Source organism: Anas acuta, unplaced genomic scaffold (genome assembly GCF_963932015.1).
Source record: "Anas acuta unplaced genomic scaffold, bAnaAcu1.1 SCAFFOLD_114, whole genome shotgun sequence".
NCBI classification, from domain to species: domain Eukaryota; kingdom Metazoa; phylum Chordata; class Aves; order Anseriformes; family Anatidae; genus Anas; species Anas acuta.
Window position 1 is genome coordinate 122910 of NW_027076137.1, and position 7406 is coordinate 130315.

Genomic DNA, 7406 nt, shown 5'->3' on the forward strand with positions numbered 1-7406 from the left:
GTACCAAATGAAGCTGTCCCCAAGTGCAAATCCTGGTAGAGTTCTTGAAGTTTTCCTAGACTCTAAGGACTTTTTATTATTTATTTATTTATATATATATATATATTTGAATTTAGGACAGGCTGCGAGTTCTGTGGAACAACAAATATGTGGGTTATACAGCTGCATTTACCCTAAATGAACCCTGAGCTCTTTTGAGAGTTCAGAAATACAGTTTGATGTGAACTGTGTTTGAAAGAGGATTAAATGATAACACATTTATTATAACACAACATTGTTTTCCAGACAATTTCTCACCTTTCAGTAGCAACTGTCTTGCCTCTGCTCAAGGAAGTCTGTGAGTCAAATTAAATATCATTCTAAGTGGGAAACAGAACTCTCCAACTTGGATTATGTCAGTAAGTTTGCACTGCATTGATGCCAGAAGAAAAATAGCACCAGGTTTCTGTGAATTACTGCTAAAAATACTGGCTAGGCATTCACCTCAGCCAAGGCAAACAAACAATGCCATAAACAGGAGGCTGGCCAACTGGGAGGGGGGTGTTTTGGCCAAGACTGGAAGGGCAAATCGGAGTGGGAGCCAAGTGACTCTGCCACTGAAGTGGAATGGAGTCATATACTTGACAACGTCTCACTGCCGAGAGAGTGGAGTATAAAGAACACACACACAAGATAACCACCTACTTTGTCATTTTAAAACTTAAAACAGCTGTTTCTAAAAGTCCTTTTAACTGCCTTCGTGGATTTAATTTAATACGTGAATGCAGAAGAAAAATACAAGCTTTTTGAATGAAAGAAATATGTAATATGAAATCTATTAAAGAAGATTCTTCAGTGAGAGGCTAGTAAAGTTCCCTTACATGTCTTAAATCAAGCCATGGCACATAATCAGTAAAACTATATCGTTTAAACAAAGTTCATAAGTTACAAGTGCACCCTTCCCCAGCTGCAGCCTATTAAGGCTTGTAACTTAATGCATACATCTTAGGGAAGCTGTTAAATTGGGCTCAGGCTAGCAAAGAGATACTGTTTAAATCTCTAGAAAAAAAAAAAAAAAAAGGCAGCAACTGGAGTGGGATCCAGCTGTTTTGAGGGAAGGTTTTATTGCTTCTCTTTTGATTTATTTTGCATATTTTTAAACATATAAATAATAGCTTTAGGAAAAAAAAGGTACAAATGTGAGTAGGCAATATCAATTAATTTTCCCATGATCTTACTATGCATTTATCATATATATTATGTTATGTATTAGCATGTTAGCAGTGATTTTGTTAGGATATTCTGGTCCATATGCTATACTATTCTGTTCTCCATGTTTATGTACAAAAATAAAAAGCCCCATATCCTTACTAAACCTAATGAAATTAGGTATATTGTTAAATATATATAAAAACATTATTAAGTATCATGTACTGGGACACCAACAATATGCTGAGAGGACTTCAGGGGCATTTTTCCTTCTCCATGATGGATTTGGATGCTATATGAGTGAGCTGATCTAGCAGTGGACTACTAGGTGATTCTGTCTAAAACCCTTAAAAAGCACAAAAAGTAGCAAGATGTTGTTTCAGGAAAAGAAGATCTGATTGTGGGGTGAGATTCCACTTGTGAGAAGCAACATCTTTAATTGGCAATGACTACCTTAAATCCAGCACTGACTGACAGTTCCTAGACTTCAAGGATTTGGAAAAAGAACAAAATAAAATTAAATAAATGAACTGGATGGCCTCCTCAAGAGCCATTCTGAACGTGTTACCAAGTAAAGGAAGAAAGAAGAAGATGTTGGAGGCAAGCAGCTCAGAGAATGGTGTAGGCTTTGTGAACCATTGGTATGTTTGTAGTCACAGCAGATTTAGATGCAGCTAGGGAAAGGAAGGGTAGAGACTGGGAGGGTTTCACTGACACCACCGTTGGACTGAGGCAAAAAGTCAATCCCTGCAGCGTTATGAATTGAGTAAGCAGGTTATCACTTGGAACAGAATGAGTAAACATACTAAAGTCAGGTGTTTTTAAGCTGATAGTCTGAAGACAACTGTTAATCATTGCCGAACAGCTTGGCTTGGTCTACATTCTTATGTAGCATTACATGGGAAAATGATAAGAACTTTGGTATAATTTCAGCATCTGAATATAGCAATAAAGAATTATAAATTGGTCAATCTCTTGTGATAATCAGAAGTATAACTGATTCGCACAGGAATAGTATAGTAATAATAACATTAATCTAGAAAGGAAAAGACTGTTTGTTTGATAAAACTTTTAATCTTGTAATATTTCTCCAAGGCAACTGACTTACTCTGGCTATAGTGCACTTCAATTTAACAGCTTGTATCAGAGAGCTAGTATGGTACCCACTGACAAATCTATTTCAATGTTAAATGAAGAAAAGTGAGCTGGGCTGATTCTACCAAAAATTATGGGCAGATCCCCATAAGTTAACATACTTTCTTATTAAAAACTCTACAGTCTAACCTGTCCATCTATTGCTGACCTGAAATCTTTGCTGGCAAAACGTGCAAAGGAAAATGTGCGATTTGTTGCTACCAGTAAAAAGAAATGGAGACACAGTGCTGTTCAGCTGATGTAAAATCACTTTGCTAAATGTTCACAAACCAACCAAGTAGCAATCCAGCTAGGAACCATAAATTCAAGTCAGGGCTTAAAAAGACTTTCTGGAAGTACTTAGCTTTTTTCCAAGCTTTATCGTAACTCCTACCTGATACCATAATATTTTTTGATATGAAAACGAAGTCGTAATAAGGTCAGCATATGGATTAGACCAGTGCTGGGGTTAATTAGGTCTGCATGGTAGAAAGCATTATCTTTTTATCATGTTATCTGGGATGGAAGCTACATACAGCACACAGTTCAGGCAAACACACACACCAAAAAGCAAACACTCTTGCAGTAGCATGAGTTGAGCACTGGGCTCCTTCTTCTTGCCTTCCTCCTCCATGTCTTTGCCTGTCCCATTCTTGCTGGAGCTGCCAGCCCCTCTGCAGCCCACTGTTCCCCGTCCCCCATCGGTGGGCTGGTGACAGGCCTGCACCACGGGGCCTTGCTCAGACCCCTGCTCTCTGCCAAAGATTGTCTACCACTATAAGGATAAAGCATTCTCATGGCAGGGAGGAACTTGTGAGAAACAGATTATCCCTGCTGTCTTGTTGCCAGGGCACCTAGCCATGATCTTGCATCTTTCCCAAATCCCATCATCTCTGCCTCTGCTGGGCAGATGCTAGCCCAGAAGGAGCACTGCTGCAGCAGGCACAGCACCACTCACTGTATTTGCTCCTGCAAGCTGCACCCAGGAGGGCAGGGACTTTTGAACATCTTGTCTCTCCCTGCTGCTGTTGAAGAAAGCCCTCTGTGAGACATTCCCAACAGAACAAAGTGTTGGGACAGTGCAAGCCAAGACCTCTAGGTTGGAATGGGAACAAAAAGTGTATGTGGTGCTGAGCAGTGATGAGCAGACTTGCTCTGACATCTTGCCCTAGCAAAACTCAGTCCTGTTGACATACTGAGTCACACCACATTGTGAAAAGGGTAGATGCTGCTGCAACAAAGTAGATCCTGAATGGACTTCATTCTTACTTTGTTCTTTCCAATAAGGTCTGAAAGTAATGCGTTTGTAAGAGATGTGGACGTGGTCCCATGGGGAAACATGAGACACTATGTTCTTTCTAGTCTAATACTTGCTTGCTGTATTTAAATCTGATTAAAAGTCAGAGATGGACACCACCTAGATCTAAAGATGACTTTTTGCTGAAGATAAAAAGAATGCATGTAAATTCTCATCTGACTTACAGACAAAGCACTATGAATGTCTGTCACCAGTCAGAATTAGTGGCACACACTCACAGCAACTTCAAGCCTGTATAGGTTAAATTTATATTAGAATGCCTTCAAAATTCTTTTCATACCTCAGAAAATCTAAAGTAGAAAAAAAAAAAAAAAACTACTCGAATCCACTCGCACTTTTGTTTCTATTTAATCATCTCTCCCTCCCTTAGATCTGTGGGTGGTCACAAATGCATTGTCCAAGCAGCTTGTACATACACTTTCAATAAAAGCCTTGTCAGTAGACCTGCAGGAACTGGTTACCAGTGGAAACTTATGAAAGGGAATGCCCCTCTCCTTGAGCCCACCCCCCACACTGCACCCCGATCAAATTCTTTGTTCCTGTGATGTGTGTACATTCACAGACTGCTCCACGAGGTCCCAAGACTGCAACAGTAATACAAACCTACCCAGCAGCATACAAACCTCCTGCAGGATGGCCTGAGAAACAGATGTCAGACTCCTAAGCTCTGGGACAGATCCTTATGCTACATTCACACAAGAGTAGCATCCTTCTACAAGAGTAAATCCAACTTAGTTCCAGGGAACTACTGGGTCAGCCTCTGACTTTTCAGTGTGGCTATGAGCATAAGAATCTGGCAAGTGGAGTTGTTTAATGCAGATGTACATGGGTTTTTCCCCTAGGTCCATCACTAGCCATGTCTTTAAGTCTTTATTCCTTTTACAGCAAGTTTAGAAGGCAACAGTTGACTGTATGAGACTGATTTTATTAACTCTAACAGCTGTTGACAAAAGAATGAAGTGGAGATTAAATAAATGTCTCTGCAGTGTGCCTCAGGTCACACGGGAGATTACAATTAGAAGTGAATGTTAAATAAATAAATAAATAAAACTCCCTTCTAAAAATCTAACATTGTTCCAGCATTGTTTGCATGTTAAATGATTGACTAGGTGATTCAGACTGAAATGACACCCAGCAAAATACTAATTTTACAATCAAATTGTTTATGTAGGACCGGATTTGGGGGCATGACATCAAGAGATCTCATTCACCTGTGAAGAAAACTGAGAACAATGGAATTTAACTATTGTTTCATTTGATCTGTTGAAGAGGGTTTTTTCCATTGTATGAAATCTGTGGATGTATTTTCTAAGAAATTACTAATTAAATAGCACTTTGTTCCATGCATAGCCCCACTCAAATCATAAATTCAAATTTAAATACTCTTATTTCCGTGATGTGAGTTGCATTGAACTCTGTTTCAAGGGATGCATCAGGCCAGTTTATTATGTGCCATCTACTGAAAGGTACTTCAGAACATTTCACAAGGGATAGTTTGTAAAATGAGAGAGAAAGAGAGAATAAATAAGTGTTTTGGCCAGGTTTAAAAAGTGCATCCATAGTCAAGTCTGATATGGGGGGGGGGGGAGAGAAATCACATTCCATATACTTGCAGGAAAACATCTTATGTTTTAAGATTGCAATATTTGATATTTTGCAGTACTACAGTCAAGAAAGGTAATTTATAGGACAAACTAACCACAGAAAGAGAGTTGGCATAAAGTTTTCCAAAATTGTCAAGCAGTAAAGTTTTTACCATGTTATTAGAATGTAATTAAATATCCTAGGTAAAAGTTGTGAATCAGTTTTCTGAAATGCAAACTTAAAAAATAAGCAGCAACACTGCCTTCAAATAGGCAAGATAAAATAATGATAGTTTGTGGTATGCACACGAATACATGTACAAGCATGTTAATTACTTCTCTCTCTTAATTTGTTGGGTACAACAGACATTTGAATTAAATACACTCACTATCAGGGAAATAAAATCATTATCTTTGGTACTTACAGTCTTTAAAAACCAGGGCAGGGTCTCGATGAGGCAGAACTTGGGCAATTACAAGTTGCAGAGACTCCAAGGTTCTGTCCATCTCTGCTCTGCTTTTCCAGAAAGCAGCCACAAGCTGCCCTCATGCCTGAGTCAGGCAAGTCCTGTACCAACTTTCCGCAGCTCATTGATGCGCTGGATTCCTGAGGAATCTCCCCACGTCTCCCAATCAGGCATTGCCTCAAACCCCACGACCCTCCGCAGGGTCCACCTCCCCGGACTGCTTATCTTTGCTGTATGCTGAGCTAATTAGCTGCAAAGGCAGGCTGACAGGCGCATTCCTACTCCTTCCTTCTGTTAAACACACCCACCTACAGGCCAGGGAGAGAAGCTAATCACCAGAAAGAAGTTTGTTTCATCGGTTTATTGGCGATGTGCTGAGGCAAAGACCTCTCTGGTTCATACCAAATGAATAAAGAGACTCTCTTGCTCACCCAAACCCTCAAATTATGGAAAAGATTGCAAATATAAGGAAATACTTATGTAAAGCTATACTAAACGTGATAGCCTGAAAGCAGCATGCAGGCTCTTGTTTAAAAACAACAAATTCGATAAAAAGTATGGTGTTTTTTTTTTTTTTTTTCTTCCTGTAACTATGTAACTGGAGAAGAAGGATATTAATGGCAAATAGAAAATTAATCCGATTAGCAAAATTAAACTTGTGATATATTAGGTTAACCCAATTTGAATCTGGTTTCCTGAAAAGCAGTTTCCTTACTCCCTATACAATAAATGTATTAAAATACCAGTGAATTAAACTGTTTACATCTAAAAGGACCTGTGGGATATGCAGAGGTCTGAAGAGGCACTCCAATCAAGGCAAACACAGATGCAGTGGCAAAAGCTTGAAGCACGAATGTAAATACATTGCTGTCACACACATTTGTGTAAGAGTCATAAACTGTACAAAATAGTTGCTTTGCTCAGCTTACTTTTATTTCAATTCCAGTAAAGTCTTCTTTTTGATTTGGAAAAAATCCCAAAGTAAGGATGTGTGTTCTTTAATTACTGTACAGTCTTTCCCAAAGAAAAATTTTTTTCTTTTTTTCTTTTTAAAGATGCAGCAGTAACTGCTGGGCAACCTTTTATCTCCATCACTTGCAAGTTTCAGTACATACTGTTTCATTTATAGAGTGTGCATTGCACAAGGTGTATCTACTCTTTATCTTCATGTTTTGTTTACAAATTAATGAAATAACATTGTGTTTGTTTACTAAAACATTTAAAACCCATTTTGTTATTACCCGCACATTCCTTGCTAGGTGAATTCGCTAAGATAATCAATAATGCTATTGTCTTAACCTCTGCATTTTCCCAAGTTCACTCTAAGAGAACTCTAAACTTCATCCCATGTGTAAACTTTGTGGCGACCTTTGATGACTTCAGATATTTCAGGAATTCTGCTGCTTTGAAAAAAAAAAAAAAAAGGCTTAATAAAGATATATTAAGCTGTAACTCCCTCACTTACTCTACTCTCTGAAAAGTCTCGTCTGGCAGAGTAAATGAAAATGATAACTTACAGCCATCCATTAGAATACCTTTAAAAGAGTTAATGGATGCTTTAAAGGAACATTTTGAAAATAAACAGCATGGATTTCCATCATTCCATCCTTTCTATTCTCATGGAGCACAATCAAACGGGACAGGCTTTGTATATTTTTGGAACCCATTACCAAGACAGACTTAAGGTCATGCACCAGAAAGAACTCACCCACTGTG